The 19,010-nt window shown below is 37.9% G+C and overlaps 1 protein-coding gene across 5 annotated transcripts in view; it reads left to right on the top strand.

Moving 5' to 3' along the window:
- Positions 1-19,010, top strand: part of fmn1 (formin 1) — a 381,596-nt gene that overhangs the window by 312,808 nt on the left and 49,778 nt on the right. The window lies entirely within an intron of this gene.

Genomic DNA, 19,010 nt, shown 5'->3' with positions numbered 1-19,010 from the left:
AGTTGTGTCTGATTAAACATTTCTCTTAATCGTATAGAATATCAGCATCAGAATCAGGTTTAATATTTCTGGCGTATGTCATGAAATTTGTTGTTGTGTGGCAGTAGTACAATGCATAATAAAAACTGTAAATTACAGCAAGTACATAGATATATTTAAAAAGTTAATTTAAATAACTAGTGCAAAAAGAGGGAAAAAAAAGAAAAAATAGTGAGGTAGTGTTCATGGGTTCAATGTCCATTCAGAAATCTGATGGCAGAAAGGAAGAAGCCATTCCTGAATTGTTGAGTCTGTGCCTTCAGGCTTCTATACCTCCTCCCTAATGGTAGCAATGAGAAGAGGGCATGACCTGGGTGAAGGGGGATCCTTAATGATGGATGCCTCCTATTTGAGGTATTTCTCCTTTAAGACATCCTGGATGCTGGGGAGGCTAGTGCCCATGATAGAGCTGACTGAGTTTACAATATACTGTGGGTTATTTTGATCCTGTGCAGTGGCCCTCCCATCCCAGATGGTGATACAGCCAGTTATAATGTTCTCCATGGTACATCTGCAGAAATTTGCAAGTGTTTTTGGTGACATATCAAATCGCCTCAAACTTTTAATGAAGTATAGCTGCTATTGTGTTTTCTTTGTAACTGCATCAATATGTTGGGCCCACGATAGATCCTCAGAGATCTTGACACCCAGGAACTTGAAACTGCTCACTCTTTCCACTTCTGATCCCTCTTTGAGGATTGGTGGTGTTCCCTCACCTTACCCTTTCTGAAGTCCACAATCAATTACTTGGTCTTGCTGACATTGAGTGCAAGCTTGTTGTTGCAACACCACTCAACTATCTGATATATCTCAGTCCTGTACGCCTTCTCGTCACCATCTAGCCAGAGCCATGGGTGTAAAGAGAGTTGAGCAGTGGGCTAAGCACGCATCCTTGAGGTGATCCAGTGTAGATTATCAGAGAAGTGGAGATGTTATATGTTAGATGTTATGAATATTGTAGGGGATAAGTGACACCAGTCAATCATTCAACATCAGTGCATTCTTATTATTATAACATAAGTACAGTAGACAGAGGGGTGCCTGTATCACCTGTAACTCTGAGAACTGACTCTGTCTCAGAATGAGCTACTTCAATAGCAATATCAAAGCCTTGAGTGATTTCTATCAAACTGTGGTAGGATCAAACCTGCAGAGTATCATCAGGCGGAAGGTCATATAATAGGGCAGCAGATAAGGAAACCATTCAGCCCATTTTGCATTTGTCTTCTATTTATTCAACTATTAATCTCTCTTCTTCTGAAACTGAAGGAAAATCGGACAAATCTGAGAATGACTCATTTTGAGGATTAGAAATTAAACAGGCAGTGAAGGGTGAGAAAGCCCTTGGCCATCTACTGCTGTACAACAATGTCATGGGCAATTGCTGTTCTGCACTTATCAGTTGGCATTAGCTTTGTCTTATCAATCTTTCCACCTACCACAGCCAGAACAAGGTTTTGCTTCTGGTAGGTTTCCTGGCTCTCTTTCCTAAGAAGCCTGCTGAATGGTTGACTAGACCCAGGATAAGTTCCCTGCTCTCCTCCACCAATTGAAATCACCTCCCACCAACTATTTCTTTATCCTGCACTATTCACTGAGGCAACGTAAAGGAGTAAGTTTTTCAATCTGTTCTCCGTTTGGGGTCTCTTGCTTCTAGTCTGTTGTGATGGCAGTCACACAGTTACACAACTACATTTGCTAACAACAGCAGCAGTAAAGTCCTTTTTGTCATGGGAATATCACCCAAACCTCATTCCACGACGGCTGATCCCCCCCCCCCCCCACCCCACTTCCAAAGAAAATGGATTAAGGGTACGTTGATCTCTGAGCAGCAACAGAAATCCTGTTTTGCCACAGTACCACCACAAAAGGAAATCAAAGCAGCCAAGCCGCTGAACCTCTTAGCAGGACATCTACAAATTGTCACCTTGTAACATTGACTGAAAGGGACTTTACAGAAATAACCATATTCCAACCCTTTCATGAGTTTTGTATACATTAAAGAGACTATTCAATAATAAACTGATTTGCAGCTGTACTTTTAAAATTCCCATTTAAAGCAAGTTTACTTTTAGCATTTACAATTGCCTACAGTGATTGAACTAATGGGTGGACACTATAGGGAGAAAAGGTGATATACCTAAAGTAGAGAATATATCTAGCCATTAATTGCTCCAAAGATATTTTTGTTGTTCTTTTCATTGTACTTGCTTTCATCCAGGAGGTAAGATATATTGAGGAAGAAATTTGTCCTCAGTCAGAGGCACAAAACATAAAATTTAATTCTGGCTCTCGTTCAGAAAAATTCCAAACTGCTGAAAATATTCGTATCATTTATCAACTGCTACAGATTTTGCTGCAAGTGGACAAAATAGAAATTAGGAGTTGATGGAAACCATTGGGATCCATGGCAACGACATCTGTTGTAAATAACAGTGCTGGCTGCTAGAGAATGCCAACTCAGATCTGAGGATCTGGAGTCCAAGACTTGGACATAAAAACAGTAGAGGGCTTATACTATGAATGGTGGGACACTGGGAGTGTAATGGAATAGAAAGGCTTAGGGGTGCAAGTGCAGAGTTTGTTAAAAGTGGCATTACAGGTAGAGAGAGTGGTGAAAAGGGCACTTAGTATACTGGTCTTCATCAGTCAGGATATTGAGTATAAGAGTTGCAGTTGCTAAGTTAGGCCGCACTTAGAGTACTGTGTACAGTTTTAGTCACCCTATTATAGGAATTCTGTGGTTAAACTGGAAAGAGTTCAGAAAAGATTTACAACAATGTTGCCAGGATTAGAGGCCTAAGTTATCAGGAGGTATTGGTCAGACTAGTTATTTGTTCCTTGGAACATAGGAGAATGAGGGATGAACTTATTAGAACTATAAAGGGCATAGACAAGTGGATAGGGGACACCAAAACAAGGGGGTGTAGATTTAGAGTAAGAGGGGAACGACTTAAAAGGGACTTGTTCATGTAGAAGGTTGTGAGTATATAGAATATAATAATATAGAATGCGGAGCCAGTAGAATCAGGTACTGTAGTATAATTTAAGAAGCACTTGGATAGGTGAAGGGGTGGGACTTAGAGGGATATAGGCTGAATGCAGGAAATTGGACAAGTTGAGTGTGTATTGTGTTGGGCCAAAATACCTATATTGGTGCTGTAGTGTTCTATGACTCTATTATGATAAATCAGGGAGAGGAAGGTTACCTGGATACTTTGCTCAAAGTGCAAAGATATAACATACGACTAGGTTTTGATAGATAGGGAAATGACATGAAACAGTATGACAGTCAAACATCGATGCACACTATTATTACAAAATTTACACATCATATATATCCCTCAAGGCAAAAAAAAACTCAATTGGAAAATTTGTGCAGCTTTGGCCATCGAGAAGAGTTAAAAATATTATTAAATCAGTGAGAAAGACAGGCAATGACAAAAACAAAGCAGTAAACAAATGTCACTCCACTCTTTAAGAAAGGAGGAAGGCAGCAGAAAGGAAAGCATAGACCAGTTAGCCTGACCTCAATGGTTGGGAAGTTGCTGGAGTCAATTATTAAGGATGAGGTTATGGAGTATTTGGTGACACAGGACAAGATAGGACTAAGTCAGCATGGTTTCCTTAGGGGAAACTCTTGCCTGATAAACTTGTTGGAATTCTTTGAGGAGATTACAAGTAGGATAGATAAAGCAGATGTAGTGAATGTTGTATATTTGGATTTTCAGAAGGCCTTTGACAAGGTGCCACACATGAGGCTGCTTACCAAGTTAAGAGTCCATGGTATTACAGGAAAGTTACTGGCATGGTTAGAACTTTGGCTGATTGGTAGGAAATAGCAAGTGGGAATAAAGGGATCCTTTTCTGGTTGGCTGCCAATGACTAGTGGTGTTCCGCTGGCATCGATACTGGGATCAATAATTCAAATGATGGAATAGATGGCTTTGTTGCCAGTTTTGCGGATGATACAAAGATTGGTGGAGGGGTAGGTCGTGTTGAGGAAACAGGTAGGCTGCAGAAGGACTTAGACAGATTAGGAGAATGGCCAAGAAAGTGGCAAATGAAATACATTACCACATGAAGAAATAAATGTGCAGACTATTTTCTAAATGGGGAGAAAATCCAAAAATCTGAGATGCAGTGGGTCTTGAGAGTCCTTGTGCAGAACACCCTGAAAAGCTAGCTTACAGGTTGAGTTGCTGGTGAGGAAGGCAAATGCAATGTTAGCATTCATTTCAAGAAGTCTAGAACACAAGAGCAGGATGTGACGGTGAGGCTTTATAAGGCACTGGTGAGGTCTCATCTTGAATATTGTGAACAGTTTTGAGCTCCTCGTGCTGGCATTGGAGAGGGTTCAGAGGAGGTTCACAAGCATGATTCTGTGAATGAAAGGGTTATTATATGAGGATCATTTGATGGCTGTGGGTCTGTACTCATTGGAATTTAGAAGGAAACCTTTTGAATGTTGAATGTTAAAAGGCCTAGACAGAGTAGATGTGGAAAGGATGTTTCCCATGGTGGAAGAGTCTGAGACAAGAAAGGACAGCCACAGGATAGAGGGGTGTCCATTTAAAACAGAGATTCAGAGAAATTTCTTTAGCCAGAGGGTGATGAATTTGTGGAATTTATTACCCCTGGCAGCTGTGGAGGTCAGGCCATTTTGGTGTATTTAAAGCAGAGCTTGACAGGTTTTTGATTGGACACATCAAAGGTTATGGGAAGAAGGACAGAGAGTGGTGCTGAGGAGAGAAAAAGTAGGATCAGGCATGATTGAGTGGTGGAGCAGACTCAATGGGCCTAATGGCCCAATTCTGCTCCTATGTCTTATAGTCTAATGCTCTAAACACAGGAATTGATAACATTTCAGATTTTAGCAAAAAATTATCTAGAATTCAAATAGGAAAAGAAAATAGAATGCAATAGTAAGGTTGTGAGAAACATAAAAGAAGATTATAAGAAATTCTAGTAACATAAAACAGGAACAAATTAGTAAAAGTTAATTTATGGTCTTTACAGGCTGACTTATTAGGGAATAGAGAAGTAACAGAGAAATTAAACAAAAACTTTGCATCTGTCTTCACAGATGAAGTCACAGAAAACTTTCCAGCAATAGTGGAGGACTATGTATTTGGAGCAAATGAATAGTTTGAGAAATTAACCTGTAAAAATCTAGCCTTTGAGAAGGCAATAGAATTGAAGGCTTCAAAGATCCTCAGAATCTGATCACCTGCATCTTGGTTTAAGAGAAGTTAAGTACATAATGGGTGTACTGATTATCATCTTACAAAATTCCATAGATTCTAGAATAGTTTTCACAGATTGGAATGTATGAAATTTAATCCCACTACTTAAGAGAGGAGGATGAGAGAAAATAGGGCAGAATAGACTAGTTAGGCTGGCCTCATAAGGAAAATGAGGGAATCTTTTTTAAGGAAGTTGTAATAGGGCACTTGCAAAATAAGATTAGGATTGGTCAGAGTCAACATAGATTTATGGCTGACAAAATCATCAGAGATTTTTGAGTTTGATATTTGCAGGATGATGGTGTGGTGTACTTGGGACATTCAATGAAGTGCCATACAAGAAATTAATAAACAAAATTAAAGTAAATATCCTTGTGTGGATTGAGGATTGATTAAGAGACAAACAACAAAGTTGGGAAAAAGGGTCATTTTCCAGAAAAGAGGCTTTGACTGGTACAGTGAGGTAGGGATCTTTGCTGGAACCTCAACTGTTAACAATTATATATAAATGATTTTCATAAGGCATTTAGTTGTAACATGTTCATATTTGTTAATGATACAAACTTGGGTGGCAACATGGGTTTTTGAGGAAGATGCAGAGAAGATTCAGGTGGGAGTTGCAGGGGGGTGGGGGAAGAAAAAGTCAGGCTGTGACTGGTCAAGGACATGGCATATGGAATATAGTGTGGCATCATCCACTTTGATTGAAACAATAGATTATTTTTACAGAGTGATAAATTGAGAAGTATTGTTCAGCCAGACCCAGTTCTGATGCATGAATCACTGAAAGTTAGCATGCAAGATTGACAAGTTGTTAGGAAGACAAGTGGTGGGTCGGACTATGTTGCAAGAGGATTTGTGTTCAAAAGTAGAGACAGCCTGGTCCAATTATGGAGACTCCTAGTGAGACCTCATCTGGAAAATTATGTATTGGTCTGATCTCCCTACATAAGGAAGGATATACTTTAGAGTAGAGAGAGTGCAGCGAAGATTCCCCAGACTTACCCCCAGGATGATGGTTTTGATGTACAAGGAGAGATGAAGCACACTAGGCCTCTCTTGAGTTTAGAAGATTGAGAGATGATCTCATTGATACGTAAAAGATTCTTAAGGGACTTGATAGGGTGGATCGAGAGTTAATGCTTCTCCTAGCTGGTGTGCATAAAGTCAGAGATCACAATCTTAAAATATGAACAGATATGAGAAATGTCTTCACTTAGTGGGTGGTGAGTCTTTAGAATTCACCACCCAAGAGGTCTGTAGAGGCTCCATCGCTGAGTATATTCAATGACAGAGATTGAAAAAAATTTTAAATATTTTAAGCAAATCAATGATGTACTGTAGGTTTAGTGCAGAAGGTGATGCTGAAATATAATCTTATTGACTGGTGGAATAGAAGTAAGGTGCCAAATGACCCACTACTACTTCAAATTCTTATGTTCTTTTTATGTGCTAACTTTCAATATTAGCTGGAAAACTGTGATTGTCTCCAAGTTACTAGGTATTGTGAAATTCTTGTACACTGCTTTTTCTTCAGGCAGGTAAACTGCTCTGTAGGTGAAAATAATGATATTTCATTCACTCTACTTCAGTAATGTACCCTTCATATTATTTTTCTGTCATCTACACCATAACATTTCCATGTAAAAAACACCCTAGGAACATTATTTAAATTTAACATTTGATATCATGTGAATTAAGTTCTTTTAAAAAATGATCGGTTTGCTTTATGGTTTATGCCTTGTTCTTGCATTGTGCCTTCAAGTTCCAGAGTGTCCACGTGACATCAATTGAATTGTATTTTACTGCATTATATCCTTATAATAAAGTTGTCAGTGAGGTTACACAATCTTCATGGTAGTGAAGAGGATATTATAGAGAGGATGATTTATAGGGTCTTGCTTATTAATGAGCCATAAACAATGTGTATGATATCAAAGCATGTGTCATAGTGAACGGCTACTGTATTCATTTATCACAAATTTGAATACAGCCTTTAAGTTGACCAAACATCCTTTGATCCTTTTGGTTACATGCACATAATTTCAGAACAAATATCCAGATCTAAATGATCTTTTTATCCTAACATGCACTTGCAATTTGTTATTTTTCAGTAGCTTCTAAATATATCAAAATTTTATGGGTCACTACACTTCTGCATTTATGATGTTCACCTCTATATGACATGCAGGTGTACTTTAGTTATACAGCCAAATGAACTTGGGGTTATTGAGAACATAAATTTCCATTGTGAGAATTTGAGTGTTATTAGTTTAAAGGCATTTTTGTTTCTTTCATGTCATACATGAAAAATGTTAGGTCACATCTTGAAACAGCAAAGCTCAAATTTATTTCATTGCTGTGTTTCCATAAGATCAAAGTTCTTTTTTGCGTTGTTCTCTTCTAAGGAAAAATTAAAGTAGCTAAAATATTGAAAGTGCGTTCCAATCTGTGAACCACTTAATAAAAGAAATTGCTAAGAAGCTCTAACAAGGAACAAAATTGAAATAGTATTAAAACAGGCCAAAAATAAAAGAAATAAAAGATTTGAAGCAAGTACAAATACAATTTCTAAGTAAGCTGAAGTAAAAATATTCCAGTGGCATGTAACCTAATGTGGAAATACTGAAATCAATAAAGGTTTATGTGCAAGAATTGTTGTGACCTCAGTATGATATTATAAATCTGAAAGGATTAATGATGGTAATACATAGAGTTAACTTGAAGAATTCTTTCCCATTTTATTTATTTAATTTTATTCAAAATGCATTAAATGTAGACACCATTATCAGATTGGATTCTGGTTTCATTAAACATTGCTTTCTTCAATTCCAGTAACCTTTTCTTCACATTTAATATCTTAGCTCTTCAACCCTTGTGGTGTTTTGACATATTTCTTATTTATTTTAAGTGATAAAATATATGATATTTCTTAATGATAAATAATTTAAGATCAAATTTATTTATCAGAATCATTCATTGTAATATATTCCGGGGACAAATTTTTAAAGAGATTTTGGTTACTTTAAAGCAATAGACAATTAAAATAGTTAATTTATTGTTGATTTTGCAGACAGAATCAGATGGCACTCATGTGAGGACTTCTGAATGAAGAACTAATCATCAAAATTTGATAATAACTATTTAATAATAATGAACTGTAAATTTATATTTGGAGGGGAAAATCTGTCATCAATTCACAATCTCACTTAAATGAGATTTTAATCTGCATTTACTTTAAGGATCATGTAGTACTATAAGAAGGGAAAGAACAAGGGTATACTTTCTGATTTTGATCAATGCTTGTTTCATTAGTGTTTGTGGAAGTGTAAGTATAAGGACTACCACGTCTTCCTCTATTACAAATGGTACACTTCAGAAGTACTTAATTGGATGTAAAAATGCTTTGCAGTATTCTGAGGTCATAAAAGGTGTACATAAATTCCATCCTTTCTTATTTTCAATATCACTAAGACAAGTTAAATGTTTCCGTTAATTTAGAACATAAGTTGGTCAGGCTGCCACTATTATTTGCATGTGGCGAATATCCAGAAGGCAAAGTGCTGTTTTCCAGTCAGCAACTTATTCAAAAAGGTGTTTTTGATTGAAAATTTCCATCAGGTCAATGCCATCAGTGCCAGAGTTCCTGCAGTGATGTAGGCAGAAGCTCAATCCACAGGGTAGTTGATTGCCTTTAGACTTTTATACCCAAACATCACTCATCTCTGTTCTTCTCTCACCCCATCACTTAAGCCTTCAACTATGTCCTTAACTTTATAAATGTTTCCAATGCTTTCCTGACTGACCTAATAAAATACACTCCACAAAAATTCAAGCATATATTTAGAACCCATTCAAATACACATTAATCTGTATTGTCTATTTACATAATTTCCACTGACTTTTGTGATTTCCTATTCCAGATCACCAATCCCAGACCTAAAAACTACACTGCAGACTCTTGTCCTGGCTACTCCTATCTCAATTCCCAGGAAAGATGAGGGTCGCAGCACACGGGATCACCACCAACTATAGGTTCCACTTCAAGTTACATACCACTCTGACTTGGAAATAGCTAGCTCATCCATCCTTGTCACTGAATCTAAGTCCTGGAATTTTCTGCCCAACAATACTGTGGGAGTACTTTCACCAGATGAACCGAAAGTTCAGGAAGGTAGCTCGCAGGAGTTATACACGGGCAATAACGACTTTGCAGGCCCATCCGTTGTGCAAACCAGCCTCCCCTCTTGTCTACACTTTCTGCTGCATCTGGAAAATAACAGCAAGGATCAAGGACCATTTCCTCCCTGGTTTTACATCTACCCTGCTGTCATTGGACTCTTGAGTGGACCTCACATATGCTAAAAGATGAACTCTTGATCTCCTAATCTATCTTGTAGTGGTTCTTGTGGTGTTTTTTCTCTACCCACACTGCTACTTTTCTGCACTATAACACAAGATTTTACATTCTGTTTTCCTTTTTACTTTCTTGATGTATATGTGTAATGATCTGTCTAGATAGCATACAAACGAAAGCTTTTCTCAGACACAAGAGATACTGCAGATACTGGAAACCTAGCGTAACACACAAAATGCTGGAGAAACACAGCAGGTCAGGAACCACCTATAGAAATCAATAAAAAGTTGGCATTTTAGGTCAAGACCCTTCTTCAAGACTGAAAGGAAGGGAAAAGCTTTTCCCTATATTTCAGTCCCTGTGACAATAATAAACCAATATCAAGAAGTAAACTACTGCATATTTGATTAATAATTTCTATTATCATATCAATGCATTGCAACTGATGTTGTACCTGACAGACTCACTGATGCACCATCAATAACTCTCTCTGAGACGTGAAGGCGAGATATTGGCTTTTATTGACTGGAAGAAAGAACAAGCAGTAGTTGACCACCATACTACATCCTGGAGACCGAGGGCTGGGCTCAGGCCTCAATCGCCTTTATACCGGGGTCTGTGGGAGGAGCCAAGGTCAGTAGGAGGGGCCACAGGAGCAGTCAGCAGGGGGCGTGTCCAGACAGGTATATGTAGTTCACCACACTCACCTAACTCTGGACTAAGCATTTCCCTCCTCCCTGTATTTCACCTGAATGCCAGGGCCTTTCGTCACCGTGGCTGGATATCAACAGTCTTTTCCATAAATCTTCTCATCTTCCAATGGATCTTTCTAGTTTTGAAAGTAACCCTTCGTTCTTTTATATATTTTCTTTTACCTTGTCTGGATTTTAGAGGTTACGTGATCTATGTTTTAAAAAAATAAATGGCGTGCATTATTGTATATACCTTGTCTGGTTTTCCTCTTGCCCCGCTTCTTTTATGAAGCACTTGGGAGTGGTTTGCTCTGTTAATCTGCATTGTGAACATAAACTGTTGGCCCCCTTTTTGCTCTGGATCTCTGTTTCAGACTACTCTTCAGTATTAAGAATTTCAGCAACAGTTTTCTTCAACATGTCACAACTTCGTTATTCCTGGTATTGGAAGACAAACTGAAGTTCTTTATTCAGGTTGTATATTTTAAATGGGCTTAAAATATTTCATACATTCCTGCCGCTGAAACTAAAGGATGTTCAGACTGAATGCTAACAGAATGATAGTGGTACATACAAACTTCACAGTGGAACCAATAGTGAATGTTGTAGTATAAAGGTGTTCTTCACAGCTAAGTTACAAGTAGATAAACCAAAACTCAGGTGGTAAAAAAATGACATTGGAAAAGCAAGCAAGTTACTGGACTTCCAGAAATCCTTCTTGATAAGGTAGTCTTTTAAACTCCATTATTTATATTTGGCATAATGTTAACCGCCTTTCTTCTCTGTGGATTGTCACCTTGTCGTGGTGGAAAAGCTTGTGTGGTCCTGAGATCCCGAGGGCGATGCCGTCTGGAGCTATGCTCCTGGTAGGGTCACCCATGGCGGTAAGGTCAAGGGTGAGGTCCCTGACAAAGAAGAATCCAACCAAGACCTCAACGGTGGAACAGGCCGACAAAGTTACTTTGAACTCAACGGCTGTGGAGACAGATGAAGGCTGCAACAAATCCATCAGCTCCGATCGTCGTGGTTTCCATGCCATTGGAATCAGTTGGTTGATTTGTGAAGTATCATGTGCTTCCTGGAGTGCAACATCAAGTATACATTAAACAAATACACACACAGGCGTCTTCGCTCTGTGATAGATCAACGGAACAAAGACCATCATCCTCGACCTCAAGGGATAGCCACGACGACAATGAACCGCCTTTAAGGAAGTACAGAATTTAGAGGAAGTAAGATTAGGCAGGATACTTTTACATTGGTCCAGTCTGAACTTGACCAGGCCCTGTCCTCGTGCTCGAACACCACCAGCTGAGTGCCTCCTCACAGCCAGTAGATTGGTCATGTGGACACATCTCTCTGCAGTGTTGCAAGTCAGAGAAGCTCCAGGGTTGTTTCCCAGAGTCAAGCAGTATAAAAAACAGCAACTGGGCCTCTGGCACTGCAGCATAGCCCACCCTTAACCAAGATTGTCCTAAGAATTTGACAGGTTTTCAGGAATTAGGAAATAGCTGAGAATGCTAAGGAAAACCTAAGTTACTTGTACATGTCTTTCCATCCAAATCAGTAAACCCATTCAGATGAATGGGATTGTGCCCCACTGTCAGTCAAGGCTGGCATTATGCTAAGGGGGAGGAATACATCACTGAGCGACACTTGAGTCCAGTGGCAGAGTGGGAGATCAATCAAATGCAGCAGCATCTGCCCATCAGCACGTTTCAGCCTTCCATATTGCAGTGTGGAGGCATATACCTGTACACTGCAGCTAGCTGACAGTTCTTCTAAAGCAACGCAATCCAGCCCATTTAATTTCACATCCCAACACAAGTGTTTGAATACCCTATTTTCTCCATTGAAAGTATAGCTGTGTCTAAAAATCTCAACTAGACATTTTTTGACATAAACGCTAGTGCTTTCACGTCATAAGAAAATATAAATATGGAACAATAAGGAGTTGCAACTCATTTCACTTGCACTGTCAATTAAATGTACAGTATGTTCACATTCATTATTCAGCTGCTTCATGGTGCATTTCAAATGAGTCTGCATCCACTTAAGTACTGGCCATACCATTGGACCTACTTGTGTTTTTTCCTTTGTGGGTTTTTTTTTTTAGATTGTAGTTTTTTATTGTATTTTTCTTCTAATCAACAAGACAGAAACCTTCTCTATTCATTTTGTCACTTTCTTTGATAATTTTTAAAAAACTTTGAATCATACCTCCCACATCCTCTCCAGTATTTGTATGAAACAGATTTTTATGGTTTCTAAACAAATCTAAACTAATTCATTCTGCACTTCCAGCCAGGAAAGTCTCTTGATCAGAGATATGGAACTGTTTCCATGTGAAGCAGCCATTTACTTGTACTTCTTCCAGATTAATGTCCTGTATTTGATGCTCACTCTGTGGTCTCCTCTTCAATGGGGACACCATATGCAAATTAGTTGACCTCTTGGCAGATTGTTTGACCCTGAGCTTCCATTTGTTTATTACTTTAATATTCCACTCCCACTCAGACCTCTTTTTCTTTGATCATTTACCATTACAGTCAAGCTCAATATAAGTTTGAGGTACAGCTCTTTGTCTTCTAACTAGGCACATAATAGCCTTCCATTCTCCATGCTGATTTCAGCAATTTTAGATAATCGGCTATTTACATGTTTTCAATGTATAAGAATCCACATTGTGAGCACCAGTAGCAGGACACTAATTTGGAAGATGTACAATTAAATCGCTGCTTCACCTAGAAAGGGTGCCATGCCTTTATCTCCCTATCAGGTAATGCTCTACTTCTGGAGGGAAATTTTAATCAAAAGGGTGAATTGCTGTTGTTTTAACTCTAATTGAATAATATTTCTTAATAGGACTTAAGTAATATTTTGGAAACGCACATCAGCACACAATAAATACGATTTGAAAACTAACAGAATAGAAAAAAAATCTAAAGGGACATGTGGCTACTCATACAGGAAGAAATGCAGAGGGAGAAACTAAAGCTGAAATGCGGTGAAATGAACTCTAATTTTTCCCTAAAGTGTAAATGTTGTTGATTCATCCCTGTTGTTACCCAGAGGTGTTCATGCATCAAATAAGCAGGTTGCAGATGGAGAGGACAGGATCAGTTTAATGATTCCATATTACAAGTTAAGAGCTTCACCCGCTGGCACATTAGGAATTCACGGATCACTACCCAGAAGTTTCTGACCAAAAGATCATAGATGTCTCTGAAATATACAGTTGATGAGTCAAGCACATATTTATAAAACATTTTTTTTAGTGGTTCGCTGCAAATAGATGTCGGCGGCTCCAACATGGAAAAGCATCCCAGAGAGCTTCTTAAGGGTGCAATCAGACAGAAACAAAGATCACATATTAGGAAGAGTTATAAGTACATTTTATGGAAGATACTTAAAGAAGACAGGAGATGGAGTTGTTAATGTAAAGATTCCATAACTTTAAAATCAGAGAGCTAGGAAGAACAGCTGCCTGTAGTGAGTGAAGGAGGAAAGAGTAAAATGAGAGGCCACAGGTAGAGAAATAATATTGTATAATAATACAGGTTATTGAAGAGAGATTTAGATATAAGCTTGGGGATTGTAGAGTGTTTGAAGACAAGGCCTCAGTGTAGCTTGGCAACAACCATAGTGTTGCGTGAGTGAGGCCTGTCTTCGGAACACAATACATATGGAAAAGTTTTGCTTACACTGGAGTTACAGAAGGTTGAAAGTAGGAGAAGCACTTTGACCAAAACAAGATGTAACAAAAGATTGGATGAGGGTTGAAAGGGGAGAAGTGATGGAGAGGATATCGGATTGATAATTCAGCTAAGAATCTATGAAATTTGGCACGATAACTGTGGAAGTTATGAAGAATGAGGCAACAAAGTGCACTCAAACAAAATGGCTTCGGTCATCTCAATGAAGAAATTTTAACCAAGCCATTAGTGAATACAGAGGAAGTGAAGAAGTTTCAGGCAACAGCAAAGGTATGGAATTGTATGTTGTAGGGATGTTTATGGAGACCTATGGAAGTAATCAAGCTCTGCTCCCCCAGCCCTATAAAAAAAAGTACATTTATTGCTCCTGTCCTTCCAGGCTGGTTGCTGACCACTAATGCCTGAGTTTAAATGTAAATGCCTAGTGTCATTTGACTCAATGAGTATGATTAGAGATGGATTTTGACATAATGAATTCTGTATTCTGCTGTCATTAGAGCAGTCAGTTCTGGCACCTGCAAGTGATCCACAAATGCTTATTTCTATATTGGACTGCTGTGAAAACTGGTTTAAAGAAAATTAATCCAAAATGATTGATGTCATACAATTGACATGCGTAGCTAATCTCTTCTATGTTTTATAATAAAAGCATATACCATTGCATAAGAAATGTTATGGAAAATTTATGATAGAAGTATGAAATTCTTGAGTATATTCTTTACATCGGATGCCCCTTATAATTTAAAATGTGATAGATCTTCATAAACTTACAATTATTTTAAAATAAAATTGGCAAGGTCAAAAATCTTGGAGCTTTCAGAATTACAAAGTGAACAGAAATGGATGGCTAGATGTTTTACTGGAGCATCCAGAACAAATTTTCTTCATCTCCTTTTGACAGACTGTTGTTCTCATTTGGATTCCTCTTCAGAGCGTAGCAATTGATAACAGTAACTTGATGAATGTGGATTGTGGTGCCAAGCTCACACTTCACAATTTGTGGTTTTCAGTATAGGTCTATTCTGGTGCATGCTGCCTTTGAGCTGGAAACCTACAGAATGGCCAATAGTTACTGGCCTCACCTGCAATGCCCTCATCCAGAAAAATGAACAAATAAAAACTTTATGATGCAATATGAATTTCTTCGAGATAGCAAAGATGGCCATACATACCATACCTCTATTAACAAAGCCATGAAGACAGTTGAACATGAGGATATTTATGAATTTGAAATGTTGGTGGAACAGGAGCCAATATAGATCAGCAAGCTCAGGAGTGGTGATCGAATAGAACTTGCTAAGAGTGGGATATAGATGAATAATGGACAATGGCTTGGGAGAGCAGAAGCATAGGACAGCTATCAAGGAGGAATTGAAATAGAAGCTGGAAATCAATAAGCAACGGATGGGGAGTTTGGCAGCAGATGGACTGGTATAGGTGAAGACTGACAATATTACCAGGGTAGAACTAGCAGCATTTGTGATGGAGTACATATGGTACAAAGGCTTAGTTCAGTGTTATGTAAGATGTTGTTGCAAACACAGTGGTTCACACTGAAGATGGTTAAATGAGATAGGATATCTTCTAAAAGTTACTTTAAAAATGAATGTCTCATCTGTGTTGACCCTCCAGCTACCCACATACTTCAAATGGGTTAAAACTACAGACACAAATCTTCCTGAATTCCAGCATTGTGGTTTGAACAGCACCAGTGACTCCAGTAGCACAGAGTTCTGTCCTGAAATGACACTGAGAGCTTTGACAAGTGCGAATCACCTTTTGCTCAGCATTACTGGCTGTCAAAGCGAGAAGGAATATTGAATGTCTCTGACATTCAGAGCAATATCAGCAATGAACTAAATATTTGTTTAAAAAATTAATTGTTAAATGAGCTTAAATGATTAGAAATTGTTGTAACATTAAGCAAAATTCCAATGCTTAATGTTACAATAATTTAAAATTATGACTTGCCTTCTCACTTGTTTTCTTCTCTTTTATCTCACAATGAAAGAGAGAAAAATGAAGGATGTGGATCCTGCACTAGATCTAAACCATAACAAGGTTTAAATACTAATTTTCTTACATAAATAGTTGGAAATTTTAGCAAGATCACACTCTGTTGCTGCACTGCAATGGAGGCCCTGCAATGGACAACCATGTTGCCTGCTATACCTAATAGGTTCAGGACTACAATTTCTGGTGACAAATGCACAGTGGTCTTGGAATTGCTTCTATTTGCAAGCAATATCAAGGTCATAGGCCCAGGTGCTTTCAAATAAAACATTCTAAAATTGGACCAATATCATTCCTCAGAGTTATAGTTTGTTCTACATTCCAAACTGCTGCTAATGATTTTAGTGCTATTTACTCAATTCATCCTGTTAAACAAGGAGAATAAAACATACAAATCACTACCTTTGCCCTTCACCTTTTACTTTTCAAGGCATTTTAAATATATGTAAATACATTATTAAGTATACAGTACGTAGAATTCCACAAAATGCTGAAGGAACTCAACAGCTCAGGTAGCATCTAATTATTGGAATAAAGTTGACATTTTGGGCCAAAACCCTTCATGAGGACTATATATATAGAATTGTAGTCTTCCACCTCTTTCCAAAATGCCTCTCAAAGTACCGGTAAATTTCATCTCTTTATGAGTTCACACATTTCCAGTAGCAAATACTGGATTTTCATAGCAAACTTTTGATTCCTATTACCTTCATGGAAATGATACAAAATTAGTCCTAAAGTGTTGACTAAGTATTCCAGAAATCACAGGTTTAGATCACATGGCAGCCAATATTAATATTTTTTAAATATTACAAGGTAGCACAAAATAAATATCACCAAAAGACTAAAATAGAAGTGTGCTACTTTCAATACAAGTCAACTAAAATCAATGGCCTGTTTATTGCCTGCCTACGATATTGTGCAAAAATCTTAGGCATGTGTAAAAAAATTCTGTAAAGAGAAGATGCTTCCAAAAAAATGAAATGAAAAATTTCTAAATATCAAAAAAGCTACTATAAAGATCAGTAAACAGTAGAAATCTAAATCAAATCAATATTTGGTGAGACCACCCTTTGCCTTTAAAATTGCATCAGTTCCTTTAAGTACACAGTCATGAAGTTTTACAAGAAAATCATCTGGGAGTTCTTTACGACCTCAGACATGTGTTTGGGGTCAATGTCTTGCTGCAGAATGAAGTTGGGACCAATTAGACATCTCCCTAATGGTATTGTGTGATGGAGGAGAATCTGTTTGTACTTCTCAGCATATTCTAACCAATCAGAACCTCCCTGATGGTATTGCGTGATGGATGAAAATCTGCTTGTACTTCTCAGTATTGCATATTCCATTAATTCTAACCAGATCACCAACTCCATTTGCAGAACCTGCAGGGAATCTCTGCTGGGCTTCTTTATTGGCTGCAGACACTCATCCATGTAGAGCTCCCCAACTCCTCTATGAACAAGCTGCCTCCTGTTGGCGTCAAAAATTTCAAATTTTGACTCATCAGTCCAGAGCACTTGCTGCCATTGTTCGACACCGCAGTCCTTGTGTTTTTGTGCATTGCTGAGTCTCTTGGCTTTGTTTCCACTTCAGAGGAATGGCTTTTAGGCAGTAAATCTTCCATGAAGACCACTTCGGACAAGACTTCTGTGGACTGTAGATGGTCGTATTTGGACATCAAGGGAAGTCATTTCGATGTATCTCTTGTCTGCTGCACTCTGTTTTTGTGGCTGACCACTGCATTTCTGGTCCTCAACCTTGCCTGTTTCTTTGTGCTTCTTCTGAAGAGTTTAGACAGCACATCTTTAAAATCCTGTCTACTGCAAATTTCTGCTTGGGATAGACCTTCCTGATTCAGGATGACCAGCTTGTGTCGTGTTGCTATGCTCACTCTTGCCATAGTGTAAAAATTGATATGAAGGTTAACTGTCACATCTGCCACACCTTTTAGTTTCGTTGTCCTTCAACCAGTTTGATTCTTTCTACACCATTTTCTGTTTCAGTTAGTTAGTTTAATTCATACAACTCATTATACCTTTGATCATTAGCACCTGTTTGTTTAATCATACACTGGACTGTATACATACCTACAAAGTAATCAAGTTTTTATTTGAAAAGTGGTCTATTACTTAATACAAAAAATTCTAACTTTTTTTTGGAAAATAAATGTTTGAAAAGCTAAAATTTGCTCTTTTGTACTGACACACAAATGCAGAAGACAAAAAATAAACATCTAGAACAAAATTTATATTAAAAAAATCTAAGATGACTAAAACTTTTGCACAAAACTGTATGTTCCATTGCATTCCAGCAAGTTCAGGACTCCCACACAAATGCAGATGCCTCAAACATGCTGGCCCAGCTGTAACACTTATTTACTTATTGCACTGTACCACTGGGGTTCAGCAGTGGGGCGGATGCTTCCTGATATTTCTCAAGCATTTATGCTGAGAAATCTGCACTTAAATCTTCACAGGTTTAGAATTTGCACAGTATTTGTGACCTCACTCACTGCATAATGAAACTTCTTCAAAAAAGAAAAGTATTATTGTCTTTCATATACAATAAAAATAAAATAATTTATTAAAATTGTGTATTTAGTATGCAATTCTATACCATTACATTTTTATGATCACTATCACGGGTGATTTGTTAGTGATTAAGGAAAGAAGCTTCATTAATGCATTGTTGGATACCCCATGTCATCCTCAATCTCCCGCTGCCCATTTAAATTACTCATGGTTAATAATATCATTTTAGTTTCTTCTAGGTTGTAAGAGACAGATATGAGATGGTAATGACAGTGTGCAGATGTGAGATGGTGGTTTGGTAGAGTGGGCTTGTGAGCTAGCAGAATTGTATTACCTTACATATTGATCAACTCTTTGATCAATATCTCCAATAACAGAAGTTATTTGGTCAATTCTGAGACTAGGTGCAAAAC

The sequence above is a fragment of the Hemitrygon akajei genome, chromosome 3 (genome assembly GCF_048418815.1).
Source record: "Hemitrygon akajei chromosome 3, sHemAka1.3, whole genome shotgun sequence".
NCBI lineage: Eukaryota > Metazoa > Chordata > Chondrichthyes > Myliobatiformes > Dasyatidae > Hemitrygon > Hemitrygon akajei.
Note: the sequence above shows the minus strand (reverse complement) of the source record. Positions and strands in the feature narration are given on the sequence as shown.